The sequence below is a fragment of the Dermacentor variabilis genome, chromosome 6 (genome assembly GCF_050947875.1).
Source record: "Dermacentor variabilis isolate Ectoservices chromosome 6, ASM5094787v1, whole genome shotgun sequence".
Lineage (NCBI taxonomy): Eukaryota > Metazoa > Arthropoda > Arachnida > Ixodida > Ixodidae > Dermacentor > Dermacentor variabilis.
Window position 1 is genome coordinate 81,192,246 of NC_134573.1, and position 26,798 is coordinate 81,219,043.

Consider the following 26,798-nt stretch of genomic DNA (forward strand, 5'->3'; position numbering starts at 1 on the left):
GCTAAGCGCCGAAAACGAGCCGAGAAAGCCGAACCGCGAAAACAGCAAGGCGACGATGCGAGGCGGCAGCACGCAGGCCGAGGTTCGCATACGACGGATTGCCACAAGTTTACTCCACACTGAGGCTCGTTATGTCTCGCAAGAAGTCCGACTCCTCCAAACTTACAATTTAATGCATTACCAAGTGTGCAATGGGCTTTCGCTTTCACGTGTTACGGGAGCGTAACGTGCTGCCAAACTTTTTCATTAGCGATAAGCGCGCAACCATATACACCAGAGTGTAGACGCTGTTATAATCAATTGGGCCACAGTGGATCATATTTCGTTCATTTCTTATTATTTATGTATCGTCAGGCCTTCCTCTCGGCGTGTATGAGCGGCCGTTCATTACAGGAGCGTTGTTTACTAATTCAGGGCTTGATTTATTATTCTTTTTTTAGTTTCTACGTAATATCGGTACCGCCATAGAACAGAGCCTCCGGTAACAACGCGCAGTATACGCTGCACTGGTACAACAGCGGCCTATTCTCTTGCTGCACGTTAAGCTCGTTAATGGGAGCACGCAGCCTAGAAAACATCCCGTGCCCTTTGATTGCATACCGTGACGAGGCATTTATTTGAAGGCCTCAAGAACACTTAATATATGTCATCATCATCATCATCATCATCATCATCATCATCAGCCTAGTTACGCCCACTGCAGGGCAAAGGCCTCTCCCATACTTCTACAACTACCCCGGTCATGTACTAATTGTGGCCATGTTGTCCCTGCAAACGTCTTAATCTCATCCGCCCCCCTAACTTTCTGCCGCCCCCTGCTACGCTTCCCTTCCATTGGAATCCAGTCCGTAACCCTTAATGACCATCGGTTATCTTCCCTCCTCATTACATGTCCTGCCCATGCCCATTTCTTTTTCTTGATTTCAACTAAGATGTCGTTTACCCGCGTTTGTTGCCTCACCCAATCTGCTCTTTTCTTATCCCTTAACGTTACACCCATCATTCTTCTTTCCATAGCTCGTTGCGTCGTCCTCAATTTCAGCAGAACCCTTTTCGTAAGCCTCCAGGTTTCTGCCCCATATGTGAGTACTGGTAACACACAGCTGTTATACACTTTCCTTTTGAGGGATAGTGGCAACCTGCTGTTCATGATTTGAGAATGCCTGCCAAACGCACCCCAGCCCATTCTTATTCTTCTGGTTATTTCAGTCTCATGATCCGGATCCGTGGTCACTACCTGCCCTAAGCAGATGTATTCCCTTACCACTTCCAGTGCTTCGCTACCTATCGTAAACTGCTGTTCTCTTCCGAGACTGTTAAACAATACTTTAGTTTTCTGCAAATAAATTTTAAGACCCACCCTTCTGCTTTGCCTCTCCAGGTCAGTGAGCATGCATTGCAATTGGTCTCCTGAGTTACTAAGCAAGGCAATATCATCAGCGAATCGCAAGTTGCTAAGGTATTCTCCATCAACTTTTATCCCCAATTCTTCCCACTCCAGGCCTCTGAATACCTCCTGTAAACATGCTGTGAATAGCATTGGAGATATCGTATCTCCCTGTCTGACGCCTTTCTTTATAGGGATTTTATTACTTTCTTTGTGGAGGACTACGGTGGCTGTGGAGCCGCTATAGATATCTTCCAGTATTTTTACATATGGCTCATCTACACCCTGATTCCGTAATGCCTCCATGACTGCTGAGGTTTCGACTGAATCAAATATATGTACTATTTCCTTATAGAGTCTTTTTTGAAAAAAAAAGGCCGATTTCTGTAGGACTCGAATAAAATGCTTATCATCGTGGTTTTCAAACCAGCGGTGTCTACTTTCGAAATATGCAGGGCCAATGTAATTTTCGATCTATAACGCTTATACTTAGCTTAAAGAACGGGCGCTCGCAACGACGACAACCGAGTACGGTGGAGGAAGCAATCGGAGAAAACAGAGCTGGAAACTGTATATTGAACAGATAATATTTTTTTACCTATATATGCACCTTGAGCAACAAAAGTTCCTGTAAATTTTGACGGCCCTCAACAGTAGCCCTATGGTCTAATATGCAAATCCCCAATCTTTTCCTTTATCGTACATCCAGTGCATCCCTTCGCGTTAATTCAGGGGGGCTGGAGGGCCCCATCGGCGGATAGTAGCATCGCCCTGGCAGGTGTTTGGAGTAAACGCACAAGACAAAACTATGGAACCGAAAGTTAGAAAAAAATAAAAAAGAAAGATAAGCCAGAGAGTTGAGAGGAAGATGACAGGAGTTACTAAGCTGGATTGTGCTGCTAAACACGGGCTCGCTTGTTGGATCCCGCCCACGGCAGCCGCATTTTGATGCGGGTGAAATTCAGAAACGCTCGTGTACTTAGCTTCAGCTGCGCGTTAAAAAAAAAAGAACTACGTGGTCAACCTTAATCTGGAGTCCCCTCTTCCATATGCAGCGTGCCTTATAATCATATCGTAGTTGTGGCGATTAAAACACCAGAATTTATTATTAATTATTTTCCTTATGAAACAAGGCTGCCAGCGTAAGGGCCGATGGGCATCATCGAAGACTGATCCCTTGCTTACCAGGTGATCTAAGGCGGCACCACTTTCTAGGAAATGTTAACAGCTGTTGTTGAATGCAAAAAATAGCCAAAAACACTAAAGCTACTGAATAAATCACTTTCCGAACAAAATCAGAGCGCACTTGACCGCGACTAACCTGTGTTCACGCTATCATGTCGACTGCCACGCAAGTAACACATATCGACTCATATATCGAACGAGCATGCGCGCACAGAGCTTGTTGAAGTGTTTTATGTAGCAATGTCTACCTCTTTCCAAGGAAAAAGCATGTGGTGTCCCTCCTGCGTATGCTACAACGTATAGGGCGCGTTTTTTTACGTAGACTATGAGACATTTTTAGAAGACGCATATCAGCTATAGAGCGAACTTGCATACGTTTCCAGAGGAGCTCTATAGTGTATACGAGGATGTGCTGTGCTAACCGCCATGGGGTCATATACGTTGGCGATGGCATTGCGCTGCTAAATCCGAGGGGGCTGCATCAAATCCCCGCCGTGGTCGTCCCATTTCAATCGGGGCGAAATGCAAAAGGGCCCGTGTACTGTGCGCCCGCGTTAGAGAACCCCATGTCGTCAAAATTAATCCGGACTCCCCCACTATACGGCATGCCTCATAACCAGATTCGGGTTTTGCACGTAAAGCCTCAGAACTTAATTGAATTCGTAGCTGCTAATAACATGAGTTCCAGAAGACTAAATAATACAGATTTGTTAATAGCCTTTTTATCAGGACCTTGGAGGCAGGTAATTAATGGCAACTTTGTACACAGTCGCATTTTAAAGCGCCCCATTTTTCCCCTTTTAAATATCGCACTTATTTGAGACATTGATCAACGAGCTTCAGCGTTTGTTCGTGCAGGAAATACTGAATTCGAGCATGCAGGCAGCGCATGGAAAGGCGATGCCGGTATTACGTCAGACGGTGATGCCCCATGATGAAGTAGGCGACGAAGTTTCAGTGATGGCATGGGCGAGGGTGACTACTGCTGGGGGGGGGGGGGGTTATTCCGCCGCTGCAACGGCGGCATATGCTCGAAGAACAAAGCGTGCCGTGTCAGTATACCTACCGCGACGGCCCGCGACCTTCAGGTTGAGACTTCGTCGCGCTTTTCCTCGTGGGGCATCAACGTCTGACACGAGAGAAGTAGTTGCCTTTAATGCGCTCGCGGTCCACTCGGTTTCGATATCGCGCAGATTGAACCTAGAAATTCGATGACGATTATGTCTAACTATAGGTAACATTACCAAGATAAATAAATATGTGGAAGCGTGTGCGTAAGGGGGGGGGGATATAGGGCATGCTGGAAAACGCGATTGCTTCCAAGTCTGCCGTATGAAGAACAGCATTCCCCAAGGTCCTAATTGAAAACGTAATAACCAACCAATGCGATTAGCATTCTTCCGAAACGCATGTAGTTAACGACAAAGTATGTCCAGAGTGAAAGAATATGCCGACGGAGTATGGTTTACTGCGCCCCAGCGGGCGTCCGCATTTCGATGTGGGCCAAATAGAGAAAGCTATGGGGCTCATGCGCGTATTTAGATACACAAACCAGGAAGGCTGACAAAATTATTCCCCAGTCCTCCTCTACGGCCCCAGAGCAGCTTTCGCACGATAAGGTGGATAAGTACATCCATAATTCCTCGTACATCCCGCACCAACTTCTCTCTTGGAAATTCGCATCCAGTTCACGTCCTTTTCTCCAGCTAATTATACTGAAGTCCTCAAAAGTGCTAATCTGTTGAAATATTTCTCGTCAACGTTAGCAGCTGGCATGCATGTCGTCATGACTTGCTCAATAATATGTCTCTAAAATATCGATAACCATTATCCATTGGATGCCCAATATCTGTCCATTGCATTTGCAATGAGTTTTCCAGTGGCTTAGCGTAGAAAAAGTAAGTTCACTCAAGTACATCCCTGAAATTGTTCCGCAAATTAATATAGAGGTCTGCAGAGCGTTTCTTACACTTACAGTGCGTTTTATAAGTGCAAAGAAATAAAAGTGCAATTCCTGTCCTAATATTGTATCTATATCGTCGTCAGTTCAGCGTATAGTATATGTAAAGACCGACATGTCATTCGCATCGTGAACTGTATATATAAATCGAAATACTGATGGACTTCCAATTCTACTTGCCTTACTTATGCTTCTTCAGAAGCATAAAAGACTATGTTTGCGGACATCAGGCGAATATTACTTCTGGCAAACATCTCTGCTTTTGGCGATTTCTTCTGCAAAAAGATAAAATAAAAATAAATAAAATAAGCATACACCGAAAGACACAACTTACAAATGCGGGCCTGCATGTCGATAAAGGGTGCGCACAGATGGTAATATTGTAGAAATAATGAAATAAATCCAAAACAGCTTGAGACGGGGAGGTGTTTCTTGGAGAAAGGACTATTCTGTGTTTGCATATATGCACATGAACCAAGAAGTTGCGACGCATAATGGGTTAGCTTTATACTGTGAAGTATAAACAACAATCCATTCTAGGATAAACCGGAAAGGTGGGAGGTGTAAATTCAAGACGAGGAGCAAAACGAGAACAAGCTGAAAGCAGGAGCCAACGTTTCGATAAGTGGACTGGCCTTCTTCAAGGCGACATATCCTTTCCTCGCCACAGTATATATAGGTGGGATTCTCCGAAAGGGGAGTAGGCGCGAGGCGGCTGGATGCGGCAACGAGCGAAGGTGTGTTAGCGGCGAGGGTGTCGAATTGAGAATAAAGGAGTGCTGTGCACAAGGCCAGTGACACGGCCGTCTGTCAATCACGTGTCAACGGCCTGTACAGCACCCCTATGTTACCTGTTGCGCTGGTGGTCATGGGCTATCCTGTTTCTCCATTCCAGGGTTTTCAAGCAGCAAATTACGTGAAATTAGTTATACCTCGTTAGAAACTGTGAGGAGAAAGCCGCGGGAGTGTTGTTCATAATATTTCAGCAAAATAGAGGATAAATAAAACGCAATACCTGAAATGAATTATTCAATCGCAGGCGAATATATAGCCGAGTTACCCTTGCATCGATCCCGCGCGGAACTCTAACGTGAATACATTATAGAAGAAGGATAAAAAAATTGGAAAAAGTATTTCGCGTCGGGTGTACCCCTAGGTACACGCGAGACAACTTCCGGCTCCTATAATGCAGCGATTTAGCTCAATTTTGTCTCCATTTCGTCGATGATTCCACTAAGCGGAAACAATGACATCGCCTCTACTGCTAATGTTTGAGAGATAGCGGGGAAGCTTCGCCAGGACGCCTTTCCGCTGTTGTAAACTAATCAATGACTTAATTGCTGCGCGTAAGAAAGAATTCTTGAACTGGACGCATAGAGACGCGCGACACATTAGATTAATAATGCGCTGTGAATTGTTATCGTGAGAAAACTGCGATACGTGTGATGTCTTCAACAACTAGTCCTTGTGTTTGAGCGAGCTGTTTATCATATATAGCAAGGTCCTCAAAAACGCCCGCCTCTTGAAATCTTATCCATCGCAAAGAGGCATGTCATGGATCTTCTCGTATGTCCCGAACATACTCGATAATTGAGTAACGGTTTTCAATCTCGTGTTGGTATCCCTCTAGCGCGCGAGGATGCCTATATTGGGTCGTAAGTATTTGGTGGGAATAACTTGATGACATTTAGCCGCATTGTGTTGTGTCGTTAGGAGATTCCGTGTTCACAAAAAACTATTCTTATGAACAGGTGTCCGGTAACCGTCTCAGTCGTTATATAACAACGAAGGTGGATTGGCCAATGCCACAAGCACTCCCAGAGGACAATCGATTATGAATTAGGCCCTATTCTTCGAGGTACGCTTACTTATGCAGCGGACAGTTAGCTCTATATTTATGTGATGTCTTTTGACTTTGAGAGCGCAACAGGACTTCCAAGGATCGGTCATGGTACTTTATTAGCTGTGGGCCTTAGCTGCGAAGCAAGAGAACATAACTTTGATTTCCGGTGCATGGCAGCAGCTGGCATTTCGATTGGATCGTAATAGAAGAAACGCTTACAGACGCTGTTTGTGCTCACGGTAAAATATGCCGTTTTACCGCAGGTTAAGAACACTAATATACAAAGCCATGGCTGATTGAAAGTGTTGCCATGGAAAACATCAATTTCCCACTCCGAAATAGGGAATGCCATCCGTCCGTCAAAGTGAAAGTAAATGGCTTCTGTAGCTATATTGTCTATAATATCTTATAATATTATAATATTTTCCTTGTCATCGATGGCTTGAACCTGCTGTGAGAATCGCGATTTTGTACGAGAGCGACCTTGAAAGTTGCACTGAGCATTCGAGTGATGGAGCAATATAGATGAAGCACGTGTTGAATGCGGACCAGAAATGATGAAGTTACTCACATTCTCCAGCGGCGATGTGACCCGTAAATCCTCCGTGTTGGCGGTGGTCTGGGCCGGTTGCGGCGCTTGGCTGTCGAACACTGTGACTTTCGGAGGCCTCGGCTACGTCGCGCGGCGAGCAACCAGCTCACTTTCACTGCGCCATGGTCACGCGCGGGTCATTAGTGGGAGCAAGGAGGCGACGATGGCCCGAAGAGGGACGCGGTGCACAAAAATGCGTGAGCGGCCCACAGTGGCAGCTCCGAAAGCCTCGAGAAGGTGAAGGCATACGTTCCAAAGTCTCGCCGCTCCGACGACAGGCGACTCGCGGTTCGGATGGCCCCGAGTGACTCTCGATAGAGCCAGGCCGAGCCACCACACCAGCCCGGGGGAGAAACCTGCCTTCCCGAAAAACTGGCTTCACCACCCTCGCCCGCTGGCCAGCGGAGCCCCTCCTCGTCCTGCCACGGTCGGCACCTCTTCCCAGGCGCAGGAGGTGACGAAGGGGGCACCGCCATTTCGTCACGGGAAAGCGAAGGGAAGTGGGGCAAGGCTTGCCGCCGCGCGGCGGTTAGAAAGTGTGGCGTTCGCGGGAAGGGAAAGCAAGGGCGGTGACGACGGGGCTTTTAGGTTTGCGCTGGTTTCGGTTTCCTGACTGCTGCCAGCCGCCGCCGCGACCGACCCTTCGCTGAAGCGGCGCAGTCGCGGGGAGTCGCCTTTCTCTCCTCTCGGTTACGCCGTCATCCCTCTCCGCTTCCCGAAAACGCCCCGGAAACAAAAAGCGAAGACCGCCTCCTCTCCCGCTCTCCCGTGCCGTCTGGAAGGGTACGCGGGGATCAGCCATCGCAGCGCGCATGCGCTAACCCACATGCGCCTCCTGATTGGTGCCGCGTCGTGCGAGCGAAGGAGGGATCACGCTGGCTTGCCCTTTGGCGGTACGAGCCTGCCCAGGCCTTTGAGGGCTGTCTGAGCAAGCAGAAATGCAGACAGCCTGAGAGTGGGGAATTGGAAAGAGATAGTGGCGTCCCCGCGTTGGCGCCACTCCTTACGAGCGGGCTCCGCGACAGGGTGCAAAAGCGATCCCACCCACGCCTGCCTCCTCGCGCCATCTGGCACGCTGGTATCAAGTTCTTATACTCCGCGCGGACAGTCGATCACAAGAGGCGGAGGAGGAGAAGAGCGTGCGCTCGCCGAGAAGAGAGAAAACTGACGTTTCTAGCAGAACAAGAAATGAAATAAAATGTGACTGGTTACGGCAACTCTTAGGTCCAGCTCTTCGGCTCGACTCTGTGGGGAAGGACGCAGTGAGGAGGTAAGTATAGATTTCTTCACTTCATCGTAGCTGGAGATGCTGCGGACCAGTGGACCCTCCTCCTACTATCTCCGCGTCGACGTTCATCGGAAAGGTCGAGCCGCGCTTGTGCAACGTCTCACAGAGTCGTCGAGTTGGACCACTGGCTCTGCTTCGCCGGGCGGGGCAGAAAGGAGGTGTCGTTCGTGCATAGCACTTGTCTCATCTTCTGCCCGACATGTCACGCACGGAGAAACGGCACATTTGGACAGGATCGTATTATCCTGTTCCTTCTGCCCTTCGACCCGGTAGGCTTCGTCGTGAGAAAAGCGCACTCTGGCTCCTTTTGTTCGGTCTCGAGCAAGAACGAAAATCGAAACAGGGAGGTTTGTGGCAACACTGAAAATGAAAGGATGAAAGGGTTTGGGCCGGTTGGGACGGAGTGCGAACCTTCGTTTATCGTGCGTATGTACTTCGGGTGCTACACGATCTGGGCGTTGCGTCTTTCGACGTGTTTCTTACTGCGAGCGCTCTCTCCTCTGCTTCACTGTGACCCGTCGATCAAGCCCAGTTGACAGGACACGTGTATAAATGACAACGTGGTCGTCGACAGGAAGACCCGTAGATATCGAGATCGAAGCTTATGAAAAGGTGGGCGTAGTCAGGCGGCACGATGTTTGACACCTTCATCCGTGCCTGCATTATCGAACCCGAGAGATCTGGCACGAAACGCCTCACGGATTTCCAGCGCGTTTGTGTTCCGTGCGAAATGCTTCCAACCGAAGTCCTATATATACCACCCACATTCGGGCGCTAAACTTTCACATTATCGAGGTCGACACCGCTTGGCGTGTCATGTTTACGCTTGTTAGACAGAGCCTCAAGTAATACGCTGTCGTTTTCGTTTCAAGACGTTTTCGACGTTTTCTTTTCAATATATTCCAGTCTCACTCATAATTTGGGACCTTACTCCGGTTCCTCTTCATGGCACAGAAGGTTCAAAACTCTGTCTAGTGTTAAGCAAACTGCATCTACGCGCATTTTCAGGGTGATTGAAGCTTTTCTGTACAAGTGTTTCACACACGTATACGTTAATAGAGTAGGAGGTGTCAACGTGAACATGTCTGGGCGCCTGTTAGACAGTTCGTTTTAAACTAAAAAAAAAAGCTCATCGATAAATGATACATTTTCGCTAAGGAGCAGGACCTAACAATAATATATCTTTTGGACTTGTCGTATGATAAAAAGGCCTTACAATTGTCAACGAAAGTTATTTTCTACAAAGTTACCACGCTTTCAGAAGAGCGCAATATTTTCAGCTTCATTATTCACTTGTCACACACGTGGAGCTCGCGTCCTGTACCAAATGTGCAAAGACGCACTGACAGATGTACCACAATATCATCGATAAGAACACTTATGTGACAAGCAGGAAAGCTAGACAGTAGCATCGTTTCAGTGGACTAAACGAATCAAAATACAGGTCAACATCTACGAGTACATTCGCAAAGTTGGCGAGTGTTTCCTATTATGATCTGGTGAATATGAATGGAAAATAAAAGGTACCAATCTGTCAATACCGAATGCATTGTCTTTTTGAACAAAATTGAGAATAAGAAAATTCAGCTTTCGATGCCAGAGAACTCAGGCTTTTCCATCATGTCTTATGGATGTAATGCATACTGAATTTGAAAAGCCAAACAGCCTCGGCATAATTGGTGTGGCTGAATATATAATTATTATTTGAAGCAAGTAAAGCATGGTTCTAACTTCAAAAATGACAGGCTTAGGCCATAGAGGCTGAAGCCGTGCGAACTTACCCAGTAATGTACGCTGCTAAAATGCACTACACAATATCTAGTAGATAACTAACACTGCACTGCGAACAGATAGCAACAAGTATCAAATACCCCTGCGCCGTCATAATAGCAACTATACTAGACTTTCAGTTTCGTTTAACTGCCGTCACCATACGTCCCTGCCCTCAAGTAATGACTGCTCTCAGCTCTGTGGTGTCTCGCCTGCATAGAAACTTCCCACCAATGCAATTCAAGTGCATCCTACCAAAGAGTAAGATAATGTTAATCTAAACGATGTGCTTCAGTTCTGCTCCAATCTATATAGTGCCAATCTACCATAAATTTGACATGAAGTTTATTTAACACTCTGGTTAAATGAAGGCGGGGGAAGTGGAGAAAGCGTCTATTCTTTGCTAGTGTACTCACTAACGATTATGAGGCTTAATAGCAGCGGGAGTTCTGTTGTTATTTCAGCTTTTTTCCGCACTTCTCACATCAAATTGATGGAATTAAATTTATTATTATTATTATTATTATTATTATTATTATTATTATTATTATTATTATTATTATTATTATTATTATTAGCAGAAGTAGTAGTAGTAGTACTAGTAGTAGTAGTAGTAGCAGTAGCAGTAGTAGTAGCAGTTGCAGTAGTAGAAGTAGTAGTAGTAGTAGGAGCATTAGTTGTAGCAGTAGTAGTGGTGGTGGTAGTAGTAGTAGTAGTAGTAGTAGTAGTAATATTATTATTAGTAGTAGTAGGATGTCATGTGTAACTCCTTGCTTAAATTTTTCATTCTCATCTGGTCGGCATTTCTCTAACTCCTATACTGCCTGTTTTACGCAGTGACTACTCCTCCCTGAACCTGTCGCGTGCAAAGCTGCTGATACGCTCATGCCAACATATTCACGATCAGTCTCTTCTCCTATGGTTATGGAACACTTGAACACGCGACCTGGTACTGCCTGATATTTTCCACTGGAGGAATACTTGAACGCCACTGAATGCGCCCACTAACCATGCAGCTTTTGTGTATGTATATATCTATGTTCTGTATTATAGAGGATTTTACTGTATTTAGGGCTGTTAACATTGCGTGCGCGGGCGTTTCGCTTTCTTTTCCTACTCCTGCCATCGTCCTATTGAGCATTGCCGTATCCTCCAACAAATAAGTGTGATAACACTCCGACGTCATGGAGCTTACGTACATATACCAAATCCCACTACTAACACTCCGGTCACGCCATTCCATCTCCATCCAACGCTTCTAGCCCAACCATCTCTAACCCAATCCATCAAGCTTTCGTCTAGTGATTTAGGCGTTACTGGAAATGTCTACAAAGTTCACAACTAAGGTACAATGCTAACGCACCTAAAAATGAAAAGACAAGCGTTAACTTCGATCCTGGCCGGTCCGCCGCATTTCGTTGGGGTCGAAATGCAAAAAGAAAAAAGAAAGACGAATGCGTACTTAGATTTAGGAGAGCGTTAAAGAACTCCGGGTGGTCAAGATCCATCCAGAGTCAATACTGCGGCGTGCTCATAAAGAGATGATGAAACAGATGGTGAAAAGAAAAAATAAAAGCAGACGAAAAAACAGCATTTGCATTACGCGCGCGTGCCAGGCACTGCCAATTTTGCGCAAGTGATGACCAATAATCCATCCATTAGCTTGGGCATTTATGTTTACTACATATAGACGTAGCCTTGGAGTGTTATACAGTGCCACTCCGAGCTATTGCGCACGGATATGGGACACAATTTCTCATTAATTTCTACAGCCCATTTTCAACCAAAGCTTATTTGTCTCATGCCTTCTTTGGCTTCATTGCCTGTCATCTTTATATGGTCCGGATTAACAAACATCGACACTCTCTGTTTTTCCTTCGTAACTATTAATAGACGTGGTCGCATGGAATAAATGCAAATCGCGAGTGTAATTATCGGCGAAGATATAGAAGGAATCTGTTAGGGTCTGTTGCGTTTCGCCTGCGACACGTGGTTTTGCCGGCGCGACTGCGGCGGGGCGGCAGACATTTTGGCCCGATCGTCGTCGCCGCAACACTCATCGCCAGGTGTTTCCAGGCGCGTCTGCGGCGATGCGACCGCCTAGGGATCTCGTTCCAGTCATTGTGCCCGAAACAGGCGATGCCAAAGCAGGGATCTCATTCCAGTTATTGGGCCCGAAACAGGCGATGCCAAAGCAGGGATCTCGTTCCAGTCATTGTGCCCGAAACAGGCGATGCCAAAGCAGGGACCATCTTCTCGTTACAGTCATTGTGTCCGACCGGCAGCGCCACGACAGGGTGCTACGAGATCGTGCGCAGCGCCACGACGGGGTGCTACGAGATCGTGCGCAGCGCCACGACAGGGTGCTACGAGATCGTGCGCAGCGCCACGACAGTGTGCGTCACCATTAGCCCATTGTACATTCACGTGCTCGTCTTTTTGAGGGGTTCCTTCTTGCCCTCAACTGCGAGAGTATAAAAACAGCTGCCCCCGGACGCCAAAAGGAGGGCTCCGATTTCTTCAGTTGAGTGAAGTGCTCTCCCGTCTCTCTACTTCGGTCAAACCTGACCGCCAACTCTTTGCGATGTTAAAATAAACAAGTTGTTTCGTTGTTACCAGTCGACTCATGCTTTGCCGGGACCTTCGGATGCTTCCAGTTGTACCCCAGGCCGCCAGGCCAACGCTACCCTTGGGGCTTGCGACCCAGGTACAACCACGGGCGTCAGCGCCGAGTTCCCAACAGATCGTACCAGCGGTCGGATCCCAAACATCTGGTTGCCAGCGGTGAGATCGCCTACGACTTCAAACAACGGTCTGCCAGCGGTGAGATCGCGACAACGGAGGCCAGCAGCAAAGAGATGCAGTTGACTGTATGCTGAGCAGCTCAACGACGATCCGGGAGCAGTGCAACGAGCCCTGTGTGACGACTGGTTGCCTGCAGCGGAACGACTGCGCGGAATTCCTGCCTGCGAGGTTTGGTGAGTGCGGGACTTTCTTCTTCTGAGCTTTGCCAGGCTTTTGTTAGTGTCAGAAACAGAGCTGGTAATTGTGGTTGTCGTTGCTGCCGGGTTAGTTTGCGGCAAGACAATAGTAAACAGTAGAGAAAGCAGCATTCAGAGCAGCCATGGATTTGAAGTCGTTGCGCAAACCGAAATTGTTGGAGCTTGCAAGAGAGTTGGGTCTGGATGTCTCAGACAAACTCAGAAAACCAGAACTGCTAACGGCTATTCTTGAGTTAGAGGCTGAGGATGACGAGCTGTCGGAATGCCTTGAGACTATTGAGGAGAGGTCAAAAAGACAGGAGCGCGAACTTAAAGAGCAAAAAGAGAAATATGAGCGCGAACTTAAAGAGCAAAAAGAGAAACAGGAGCGCGAACTTAAAGAACAGAAAGAGCGAGAGCAACAAGAGCGTGACCGTCAACACGCTTTGGAAATGAAGCGTCTTGAGGTAGAAATGGAACGCGCTCGTAATGGAAGTCAGGCACACGGTGCAGGAGAACGAGTATTGTTCAAAATGACTGACCTGATGCGGCCGTTTAAGCTTGGAGAGGACATTGGTTTGTTCCTGGTTAACTTTGAGCGAACGTGCGAGAAGCAGGGGTTCTCTCGGGAAACGTGGCCACAGCGCTTGCTCACTTTGTTACCCGGCGAGGCGGCCGACGTAGTCGCTCGCTTGGATAGAGAGGAAGCAGAGGATTTCGACACAGTGAAATCGAGTCTTCTAAAAAAGTACCGGCTGTCTGCGGAAGCGTTCCGTCGGAAGTTTCGGGAAAATGAGAAAGGCAAAAGTGAGTCATATACAGAGTTTGCGTATAGGCTTATGTCGAACATGCAGGAGTGGCTCAAAGAAGAGAAAGCGTTTGGTGACCACGATAAAGTTCTGCAGTGTTTCGGGCTAGAACAGTTTTATAGTCGGTTACCGGAGAACGTGCGATACTGGGTCTTGGATAGGCCAGACGTTAGTACGGTGGCTAGAGCCGCTGAGCTAGCCGAGGAGTTTGTGACGCGTCGGGCTCGCGGAGCTAAGGACGGTCAAAAGGGTGAATTTGGCTCGAAGTTTGAGAGGCCGAAGTTCACACCCATGAGAGCAAAAAGGGACACGCGTAGTGAGGATGCGAGTGAAAGCAGTCCGACCAAACGTAAAGAGACGGCGGCAGCCAAACGCAGAAAGCGGTTCGAGATGAGGCGAGCGCGCTTGTGTTATACGTGCCAGAAGCCGGGTCACTTTTCGGCGCAGTGTCCGGAAACAACACCAAAAGTTGTGTTTTTTTCAATAGGCAGCACTGACGAGAACATGAAGCTTCTCGAGCCTTACATGCGAGACCTCCTCGTGAACGGGAAAGAGTGCCGAGTGCTTCGCGATTCCGCAGCTACGATGGATGTAGTTCACCCGTCTTACGTAGAACCCCATATGTTCACGGGCGAGTGCGCATGGATCAAGCAAGCCGTGGAAGCTCATAGCGTGTGTCTGCCGGTAGCAAAAGTGCTTATTGAGGGACCTTTCGGAGCGCTTGAGACGGAGGCCGCAGTGTCATCTATGCTGCCACCCCAGTACCCGTACCTATTTTCAAACAGGTCCGATCACCTCCTGCGCGAGAAGGGGCTTTTGTTTGGTGAAGCTAGTGTTCAGGCCTTAACCAGATCGAAGGTTCGGGAGCTCGCTGCAAAGGCGGTAGTTGCGGGGCCGACGTTATCAAACAACGAAAAAGGGTCAGAGGCGCAGCAAGCTGATATTCAGAGCACGCCCGAACTGAATAGACTTGAGTCTGTAACGTTAAAGGCGCCAGATACTGGAGAGGAAACGCCCGACGCGGGAAAGTTAGAAGAGCTATCTACTGATTTGCTCATCGCGCCTACGTCAGACGGACTTGATAGGTTGCTAAAAGTCAGCCGGTCGGCTTTGATAGCCGAGCAAAAAAAGGATGGCAGCCTGGAAAACGTGCGCTGCAATGTCAAAGAAGGTATCGCCAGGAAAACTGCGCGTTTTGTGGAAAGAGGGGGAGTCCTGTACCGGAAGTATCTAGACCGCAGAGGAGTGGAGTTCGATCAGCTGATCGTGCCTCAATGCTATCGTCAGGATCTGTTGCGCTTGTCACATGGGGGTTCGTGGTCCGGACACCTAGGAGTTAAGAAAACTAAGGACCGTCTCTTGCAAGAGTACTATTGGCCAGGGTGTTTTCGGGACGCAGACCATTTCGTGAGGACATGTGACACTTGTCAGCGGGTGGGCGAACCAGGGGACAAATCGAGGGCGCCGTTGAAATTGGTACCTATCATTACGGAGCCTTTTAGACGGCTCGTTATTGATACTGTGGGACCTCTGCCGGTAACAGCCACGGGGTACAGACACATTTTGACTGTGATCTGCCCAGCGACAAAGTTCCCTGAAGCAGTGCCGCTTAAAGAACTCAGCTCAGTTGAGATAGTTAATGCACTACTGTCCATATTTGCGCGAGTTGGTTTCCATGCGGAAATCCAATCAGATCAGGGCACAGTGTTTACTAGCGCTTTGACGACAACTTTTCTCGAAAGGTGTGGGGTAAAGCTGTTACACAGCTCAGTGTACCACCCACAGTCGAATTCCGTTGAGAAGCTCCACTCCGTCATGAAGCGCGTGTTGAGAGCCTTGTGTTTTGAACATCAAACTGACTGGGAGCTGTGTCTGCCTGGGGTGATGTTTGCTTTAAGAACCGCGCCGCATGCAGCTACGGGGTTTTCGCCAGCTGAACTGGTGTACGGTCGCTCGCTTCGGTCTCCGCTTCGCATGCTTCGAGAATCATGGGAAGGTAGGGGCGACGACCCAGTCGTGGTGGAGTACGTGCTTAAGCTCCTCGAACGCTTAAGAAGGGCACAGGAGTTGTCAGGTGAAGCAATGGCAAAGGCCCAGCAGAGGGCCAAGGTTTATTATGATCGGACAGCCAGGGCCCGTCGTTTTGAGGTTGGCGATGAGGTCATGATATTGCGCACATCACTAAACAACAAACTAGACGTGCAGTGGGAGGGCCCAGCACGAATTGTTCAGAAACTGTCGGACGTTAACTACGTGGTAAGTCTGCCAGGAAAGCGGAAAGCACAGCAAGTTTACCACTGTAATCTGCTCAAACCTTATAGACAAAGGGAAGCAGTGGTGTGCATGATGATAAACGTTCCTGAAGAGCTTCCGGTCGAGCTTCCGGGACTAGGCTCAGTGACGAACAGGGAAGACACCGGTCAAGTCATTAGTGACCTTATCAGTAAAGCACCGCTGTCGCCCGAGCAGAAAACCGAACTACACCAGCTATTACAAGAGTTTCAAGGTCTGTTCTCTGAAAGGCCTGGTAGGACTTCTGTACTTACTCATGATATAGAACTTACCTCCACAGAGCCAGTACGATCCAAGGCGTATCGGGTGTCACCCCGCCAGAGCGATATTATGGAGGCTGAGGTAAAGAAAATGCTACAGCTCGGTGTTATTGAGGCAGGTGAGAGTGATTATACCTCCCCTTTGATTTTAGTTGAGGTACCGGGCAAGGAACCTCGTCCTTGCGTCGACTACCGCAGGCTTAATTCCATCACTAAGGATCAAATCTATCCGATCCCTAACATCGAGGAGCGCCTTGAGAAAGTTAGTAGCGCTCAGTTTATTTCCACCCTAGATCTTGTCAGGGGTTATTGGCAGGTTCCACTTACAGAAGAGGCTAGTAGGTATGCGGCGTTCATTTCACCAATGGGAACATTCCGTCCTAAAGTGTTGAGTTTTGGTTTGAAGAACGCGCCATACTGTTTTTCAAGCCTCATGGATAAAGTGTTGCGGGGACAGCAAGAATTCGCTTTACCGTATCTAGACGACGTAGCGATATTCTCCGCATCCTGGTCTGAGCATATGACACACTTGCGGGCAGTGCTAACCCGCCTGCGCGAAGCAGGCTTGACAGTCAAGGCTCCTAAGTGCCAGTTAGCACAGGCCGAGGTTGTCTACCTCGGTCACGTGATTGGTCAGGGTCGTCGCCGCCCCTCTGAAATAAAAGTGGCCGCTGTGCGAGACTTTCCGCAACCGCGCACCAAGACCGATATTCGGTCGTTCTTAGGTGTCGCCGGCTACTATCAGAGGTACATCCCTAGGTACTCTGATATCGCGGCTCCCCTGACGGATGCTCTAAGAAAGTCAGAGCCTCAAACAGTCGTCTGGGACGAGACCAAGGAAAGAGCTTTTAGCGCCCTAAAGAGTGCCCTAACAAGCCAGCCTGTGCTACGATCGCCAGACTATACAAAAGGGTTCATTGTTCAGTGCGATGCTAGTGAGCGAGGCATGGGCGTTGTACTGTGCCAACGGGAAAAGGGAGAAGTAGAACACCCCGTCCTGTATGCTAGTCGTAAGCTGACCAGTCGTGAGCAGGCGTATAGCGCCACCGAGAAAGAGTGTGCGTGTCTCGTGTGGGCCGTTCAGAAATTGTCATGCTATCTAGCCGGCTCGAGGTTTATCATTGAGACGGATCACTGCCCTCTCCAATGGCTGCAGACCATCTCTCCCAAAAATGGCCGCCTCCTGCGCTGGAGCCTCGCTTTACAACAATATTCCTTTGAGGTGCGTTACAAAAAGGGGAGTCTCAACGGTAACGCCGATGGCTTAAGTCGAAGCCCCTAACGTAGGAATCAGCCTCAAAATTGTTTGTTACTGATGTTTTTCTTCCTGAGGCAGGATTTTTTTTTTACATATTGCTTTTGTTTAGTGTTTCAAAGTGATGATATGCTTTCTAGTGCAATTTTTCAATTTGTGGACGCGTTCTGAGTGATGCTAGACTACTGTAAGGAACTAGGCAGTGGTATAAAAAGGGGAAAGAGCCTGGCAGGGCTTAGTGAGGGTTGTGCCGTGCTTGCTGACTGAGCGGTTGAGTTTTCAGCGTAGTTCTAACGCTTGCCGGGAACGAGAACAAAAATGTGAACTCTCCCGAAGTCACTTTGCAGTGTCCCGTGCGAACCTGAACGAGAGAACGAGGCCTTCTCTGTGCGCTGCGCTCAAGAAACGTCAAGGGACGCCCGACTTCGGTTATGAGCATCATCGAGCGACATCCCTCCGGACAGCGGATGCAGTCCCCTGTCCATCGGGATCTCCTTCCCCCGGCGGGGCGGTCTGTTGCGTTTCGCCTGCGACACGTGGTTTTGCCGGCGCGACTGCGGCGGGGCGGCAGACATTTTGGCCCGATCGTCGTCGCCGCAACACTCATCGCCAGGTGTTTCCAGGCGCGTCTGCGGCGATGCGACCGCCTAGGGATCTCGTTCCAGTCATTGTGCCCGAAACAGGCGATGCCAAAGCAGGGATCTCATTCCAGTTATTGGGCCCGAAACAGGCGATGCCAAAGCAGGGATCTCGTTCCAGTCATTGTGCCCGAAACAGGCGATGCCAAAGCAGGGACCATCTTCTCGTTACAGTCATTGTGTCCGACCGGCAGCGCCACGACAGGGTGCTACGAGATCGTGCGCAGCGCCACGACGGGGTGCTACGAGATCGTGCGCAGCGCCACGACAGGGTGCTACGAGATCGTGCGCAGCGCCACGACAGTGTGCGTCACCATTAGCCCATTGTACATTCACGTGCTCGTCTTTTTGAGGGGTTCCTTCTTGCCCTCAACTGCGAGAGTATAAAAACAGCTGCCCCCGGACGCCAAAAGGAGGGCTCCGATTTCTTCAGTTGAGTGAAGTGCTCTCCCGTCTCTCTACTTCGGTCAAACCTGACCGCCAACTCTTTGCGATGTTAAAATAAACAAGTTGTTTCGTTGTTACCAGTCGACTCATGCTTTGCCGGGACCTTCGGATGCTTCCAGTTGTACCCCAGGCCGCCAGGCCAACGCTACCCTTGGGGCTTGCGACCCAGGTACAACCACGGGCGTCAGCGCCGAGTTCCCAACAGATCGTACCAGCGGTCGGATCCCAAACAGTTTACGGGCAGTTAGAAACCGGTAGGATAAGGGGGAATAAGGTTCGACAAGATAAAAGATGGTAGAGTTGTAGTGTTTAAAAGCTTTCCACTCCTCAGTAAGGTAATTAGGAAGTCTGCAGTATATAGACAGCATTGTTGATGGTCTTAATAGAAAACAAGACTGTCAGAACGGCGCCGCGGTAGCTCATTTGGTTAGAGCACCGCACGCGTGATGCGAAGACGCGGGATCGTTCCCCACATGCGGCAAGTTGTTTTTTTCATCCACTTTCATTGCCAATAATTTATTATTACTTTAGTTTATATATTAAAATAGTACAGGCAATTTCGCCTATGTTGTCCTTCGCGTCTTTGTTTGTTGGCTTGTCATGGTATGAATAATAAAATATCGGGCCCCTGTGTTAACCCCCGTTCTTCTCGTTCAGTATAACTTAAGTTCTTCTCGATTAGAAAAGCGAAAATAACTATCTGTCAGGAAGTGTGCTTGGAGAAATTCGGCTATTCGCTGGATGATTGGGTGATATATTCGAAGCAGATAGATTTGGAAGGATTAGTTGTAAGAATGGTAGATATCTCAGAGACGAGTGGTTTGCAAGTGGCATGTTCTTATGCATCTTAACAAATTAATACAGAGATTTATTCGTAAATGCGCCTCCTAAGTGCGTAAACTCCTAAAGGTAAGTTTGAATATTTGTATGGAAATGGCTAAGCTTGTCTGCAATATCCTTACAAGGGATTCGTACATATTTATATAGAGCCAAGAGGGCCACATGGAATCTTAGCTGCGATAAAGAAATATTTAGAAGCATTAAAATGGTTTGGAGCGCCTATGGCACCCACATGATAGAATCATTACATGCACAGTACGTATATATTTAAAAATAAAAGTTGGATCGTGATCGTGCTAAGATTCGGCACTGAAACTTGCAAGCTAATAAAAACAGAAAGAGAGGCTGAGAACCATGCATCAAGTGATGGAATAAAAATTTCACCGAGGATTACAATGCTCCCTAGTGCGATATTTTAGCGCAGCTCTACACGTGTTTACATTTCGCGATATATTGGCTGGCGCGGACAATCTGTCTCGTGCGGCACGTTAAAAGCGCGGCGAAGTGTGGCGCATCTGCCTCGCTAATATAGGGAGATTGTGAGAGGCAGCGCGTGGGTGACGCGTGGATGGTATTCACAGCAAACGCCGCAGACAGACCTAGAATCATGCTGCGCTTTTTTTTTTTTTTTACAGATGACGCACGCTACTCTGGGGTCATATCGTAGCCACCGTCACCGCATAGCCCGTCTTGCGCGGCACTACACTTTACTTCTCAGGCTTTCGTTCCACTAATGACGCGAGCGGCCCTTCGTCGCGGGGAAGTCGTGCCACCAGTATCAGCAGCGGCAACACACAAGGGAGCCTCACATCGAACCTAAGGCGTAGCTGCTTACCATCGCCCCTTGCAGGAGCAGTGAGACCCGTCACACACACTGGTACCGCGGACTTACCGCAGCAGCTGACGCCTTGGACAACTCACCCCGCGGCACCCCACGGCACCTTGGCTCCCCGTCCGAAGCGCAGATGATTTCCGCCTCATGGCTCTGATGCACTATCCTCCTGCGCTTTGCTCCTCCTCTCTTCGCTATCGTCTTTCTTTCATCTCCTGCTGTCCTCCGCGTTGGCTTTCAATCTTCGGAGCGCTCGTTCTTTCGGTAACGCCGACGCTGCCAACGCTTTCCGCAGGAACGGACTATTAAGAGCTGCGGTCTACATCTTATAAGCGTAATTTTACATTTTCTTTACAAATCTTTGTTAAATTGAAAGCGATCCCCTTTGATCGATGATCGCCGATTTAAGGTCGTTGAAATCGTTTATGTGACACATAAGACTATACATGAACTAGCCCTAGAAGTTGGCTTTAAGAATAGCTTTCAATTTCCTCCCGATAAAAGAAGCCTGATTGTTTTAGAAAACGTTTAATAACCTGAGGCATCCGTGTCTTCCCGAAATTTTGCATTTCGTTCCTTTGGGACATAACAAATTGGCTTCCGCTCACGATTACGGCACATAACGTAAAATATCGTGGTCAGAGCGCCAGCTCTAAGTCAGAGAGTGACATTACACCATGAAATCTACCATCTATCAGCGCTAAAGGTTGGCAGTGAGAAGAAATCGTCGGTAGCTGTTCACCAGTGAGTTTTGGTTTCACTGTGACTTTTATTTTTTTTTCAAGTGTGCTTCTAAATGTCTGCCGCGCATCCAAAATGCATGTCTGGGCCTTTTCAGGATGTTTATAATAGTTGCAGTGTCATAGAAGAGCCAACATCAGCAAGGTGTTCGGAGCCGAGCTCTCCCCGCTGCTACCGGAAAAGATTTCGAAGCGCTTACTCCTGGAGAATTACCAGTACAACATCTTCAGCCCGAGCCCATGCCAATGCAGAAGATGTCATATTACAAAATGTATGCAGCACTGAGCTCAATCTCGAACGAAAAACGAACGTTTACTCCAAGAAATGCACAGCCGACCTTTGGTTCAAGAAGTAGAGGGACTGCTGCACTGCATGACACGGGCTCTAGGACGATACACTGTTTGTTTTGCGTACCCGAAAAGCGGTGGTGGGCCGAATATTATTTTTGTAACGTGTTCACCGTACATGTAGCCGTGAAATTTATTTTGAATTCTTTTGTTCATTTCTCATTGTAGAAACATCGACATTGTAGTATATTTTAGTGACCACTGAAACACTGCCTTCCCAACGTTTTGATCCTTGATAAGTTTGATAAGTTTCTTTCCTGGCATTTTATGTATGACCAAACAGCAGTTAGTTTTGTACATTTCACTTTGTAATTCTGTATTCTGCAATAAAATGTTGTGTGTGCCTCAGAGGGCGAAATCGTTGTTCTCAGACTCTCGAGAAATGGTCATTTTGCCACGGTCACGAAGCAGTTAAGAGGACTGTGGACGTTCGTATGAGTCTCATATCAAACGGTGCGTCTCATTTCACAGTTCAGGGAAATAGGTATAGTTGGAGTTGGAACAGATGTAGCATTATATGACTAATTCATTCCACTGTGTCCTCTGTTTTCGATAACTGCGACTGAAATAACACGCACCGGGTCCGCGCGTGTATAGACTGCCGTGCATGGTGAACAAGCGTGGAGCCTCTGATCGCGATCCTGTGCAGATCCCAAATTGCACACAGGCCTCTCCTAAAGGTATACATAGACGTGCATACACGTCACGCAGCACGTGCCAACTGCTGTCGCAAGAACGTCGAGTGCATCGCGAGAAATACTAAGAAAAAAAAGACGCATGGGATAATGGCAGGCTTTCGAAACGCTCCTTTGTCTCGCCCACGTATGTAGTGCATGTGTGTGTCGTCGATGGCCACGGACTGACGCGCTTTAGTAATGCCGCACGTGGGGCGAGCGTCACTCCCGGCCTATTCCATCCAGGTCGTGATGGTCCGCTGAAGCGCATCGCTTCGCCCCGTTTAGCGGGCCCGCCTAAGCTTAGCGACGCGAGACCGCGTACGCCGCGGGCTCGCGAACCGTGACCGAGGACGGCGTGAGAGATTGCGGCCCGGGGTGCGAACACGGCGCAAAGCGCGCTTGACACGCTTTGGCCGCGTGCGCTTCAACTGCTCCTGCCTTCGTCAGTTACGGTCCAAGGATTGCGCGCAGAGAGCGCGGCCTAAGAAGCCCTTGTCCCTCTCTACTTAGCGTCCAACAAATTGTTTCAGACTCAGTTCGATTGAAAACGAAATCGCCGCTTTCTTTTCCTTTCTTTATTGTTTTTAATTATTTCCGCCACCGTCTGGGAACTGGTCGCTGGCCTCTTCTGCACGGAATGACGTTCTGGAAGGAAAATAGACATCTGGCAGGTTTCGAAACCTGCGTTAAATAAATAAAAAAGCAGGGATAGTTTTTAAATTGTTTGAGAAAACGGAGGAGTATGTTGTTGGCAGTGTCGTTTATTAATTTGCTTGCCTGAATTTTTTTGTGTGAAGTAATCTGCTGCATTCACGAACATTTATCTGCGTGACAGGGGGCAAACAACGCTTCCTACTGGGATTACAGAGGCACTCCATAGATGCAGTTCAGCAGATATTACTTGAATGCCTCGTGTACCACGACGAGATATCTTGAGCGTCAAATGGAAACAATTCTTGACGCTCGGAAGATGTTACATGGCGTGCTACTTCCTACGTCCTGCCTTTCATTCAGCGGCCGGCCTTGGATTCATTTTTAACGTATTCCTCAGAAATTATTCTTCTCGGAAAGGTTTAACCAACGGGTCGTTTCATGACACACGAAGGCCGGAATTTTTTTGCCGTTGTCTTACGTGCGAAGGTCGTTATATAGTTTACTCGCACATTTTTTTTATTTTTCAGCATTTCTTTAATCGTTTATTAAATATCATAATTATCTTGCCCCTCCACATGCAACGTTGCATGCCATCTGTCATGGGCACGCCAGCAAGAATAGCTGCCTTCTAATAAAAAGTGTCTCTCTCTCTCTCTCTGGCTTTGCTGCGGAAGTAGTAACCCTCTAGATCATGGCGGATGCCTTGCCGAGAGGGATCGTCGGTACTCGTCGTTGCGACGTGATGCCACTTACGAGTTTAGCGAATCAGGATGTTTGGCCACTTATCCAAGTGGTGAGCAAAGCAGTGCCTATTAGCTTCGATGATCCGATGTGAAATGATTTTCCCGAATGATCTTCTATGCAAGTCCATCAGCTTGCCATCAATACATGTGTTTGTTATATTTGGAACACGACTTAATGAGTGATGCATATGAGTTTATCGTATAAATGAATGTGTTCAAGGATCTCTTTTGTAGAAGTAATCGCTTAAAAATATAAGAACTTCAAGGCAAGGCGCGCAACTACATCTTTGATCAGTCGGAAGATCAGCAGCTCTTGAAATCTTGTCTCCTGCAGGTCTTCTACAGGGACATGGCCACGGCAGGTGGTGGAGGTCCACTGGAGACGCTGGCGCAGAACACTTTTACAGCTCAAGGAGTTCTCAGCTGTAATGCTAAAGCCACACTTAGCTTTCGCGGTTGCTCACTTACATTTTAAATGACCTTTAGTCAGTTCAAATTGAATTTCACTGTCTTGAGCGCTGATTTTCTTTTCAAACCGCTCACAGAGCTATCCAGAAGCACCTCATGCTTAGGAAATGCCACATCTTATTGGTTTTGTCTTCTTTAACTAGAAAGACTGGGCCCACAATGGAAGAGCAACTTGGAGCATAGATAAGCAAACTTGATCTTCATGTGTTCAAAATCTTTCTGTTTCTTCAGTTGTTCTTCCTTTAGTCAATATCGTTTATTTAGGAAATTGGGTACGTCAAATTTGGTTTCTATTTCGCTATGCAATTACTTCCGACTGACAGCCTGCTATCAGAGCATGTTGCGAACCATGTGCGTAACATTTGGCGTCAGAACTGCCAACTATCACAGAAACGTTCTCATCAATTTTAATGCAAAGCTTTCTTGCACAGATAACTAGATTTTTTTGTCTTGTATCTGACCGTTTGCGTGAGGCGATCCCAAAAATCGAGTCTAGAAAGACAGACAGAGGAAAGAAGAAAAAGCAGCCAACGAAAGAAAGAAACCACAGCATAAATAGTCATCGTACCCGTCTTCCGCCTAAAAAAAATTAAAAGCTTTGTGATCCGAAAGGAAGTTGCTGCGCAAAAGTCCCGTCATAACTTCCCAAATACTCAAGAAATCGTTGCACTTCGTCGAAAGATCCTTTGCATCAAATGCCACCCGTTGCTCCGTGTTGTGTCCTGTGTACCTTATCTCGTGTCGTGCGTTTCTTTGCGCTAAATACTATTAGCGTCGCTCTAGATTTGAAGTCACACATATAATATTCTGAGGGTCCCATCGGCTTCTGCACCGCTTGTTCCGCTCTGCTAAAGTTGCTGCTTGATAACCTGCACATTTGTAGAGACCCACATACCCCCGTGCCACTGGGTATGCGCCCCCCCCATCCCCCCACACACATGTACTATATATAGATGAATCATAACGACCATTCCACATGAAACCCAACACGCGCACGCTTCGCATTATGTAGATCTCAACTTTAGTTGTGTCAGCTTAATCTTTTCTTTGGCGAAAGAAAACGTAAGTGTGCTCTTACAATTGCTCTGAGTTGAGTTCCGCTCTAAGATCGCCAGCTATGTAACCCTGTGTACCAGAAGTGTGTGTCTTCTAAATTAGTCGGCCTGCCATGGTATTTGGTATTCATTATCACTGGAGCTTGTCCCGAAAAAAATGTTCTAATTGCGCTAACCCTACTCATCGGCAAGCAACATCTCTAGCTTATTAAAAATGATTTAGGGTTGACTCACACAAGAAAGAAAAGTTATTCATGCATTGCTAACATTGCTACTTATAGTGCTTTCAATTCTGCTGTATAGTCAGGCACCGATATCTATGTTACATACAATAACGTATGTAACGCGCGGTCTCCATGCAATCTCACCGGTGTGAAATTAATATGTTATTATGTATGCACTGGCACATTTGTACGCTAGAGAATTACGTAGCTGGGCTTTCTGGTGGTCTTTGTCGCCAAGCAAGTTTCGCCCATTCTGCACTTAACATAATTCGGACAGTAACGATGACTATTACTGGCTTCGCGCGTAGCAAAACAGGCGTTGCGGACCACGTGCGTCGTATGCAAGTGCATGCACTTTACGCCCAACGTGGGTTAGAAGAGATTAGGCAAAGTTACGCGGGGAATTCCCTTAATGACGACGACACTATACTGAAGCCGCTTCTAATTTGCAACTACCATGAAACATATTCGCGACTGTGCCCTGATCGTTTCGTTCTGCGACCATCGTACCAGCCACGAGCTTCCCGTCCGAAGGTAGGAATAACCTATACTCCCCCGCCAAGAAATCTTGCGCAGGTCTCACCCTCTCTCACCCTCTCTCTCTCTCTCTCTCTCTCTCGAGAAGAGTCGGGTATTCGATATCTATTCGCTTGACGAGCGTCTGCCGTGCTTCGGGACCATCGGCTTCGGTAATGCATATCTCTTCGGGAAGCCGCTTTTTCTTTTTTTTTTTTCCCCGAGCACATCAACGGCAGGCTCGGGCACCGCGGTGAAGCCACCTTCGAAGCCAGCACTGGCGCTTCGTCGACGTTCGCTGTGCGTCCGTTTATAAACGTCTATAGAACTGCGGCCTCGCTTTCGCGTCGCGGAAGCCAAAAACGGACAATATTTTCTTCTTAAGCAGTCGTTCGTTTAGTGGCGCGAAGCGCCATCGCGTCTGGGTAACCGGCTGGCTGCGAGCATAAAGCGTATTTGGCATGTTCGCTTCGACCCCTGCTCTTTTTGGGGGGCTATACTCGGCTGTCGCTTGGGAAGGGAAACACGTGCTTCAATGCTGTTTACCGATGATGGGCTTCGAAGGGAGGGATCTGTGTTGAGAGAAGGAGGTTTAGCAGAATGCGTTTTCTTTCCCTGGCTGGGGCTTGCGCCTCGATACAACAGTGGTAGTCTATCTGGCTAAAGAGAATGGAAAAGAAGGTGTGCGTAGAAGGCGTTTATGTCCTGACGATACCCGTGCGTGTTTCTGTGACAATGCCAAATCACTTTATTTGAAATCAAAATAAATCGAATGGAGTAATACGTTTCTTTTTTCTTTATTTCGTTACAGATTGCAGAAAGGTCCATGTACGATGGAAAAGCTGTCTGCCGACAGCTTGCGGTATAACTATCGGCGATTGTCCAGCTTCGCACTCTCGAATTGTGGCGGCAACGCTCTGATGCTTCAGCATTCAGTGCCCAATACTTGAAGGTAACCGAATGCACAACTACGTTGAATAAACGGGTATACGCG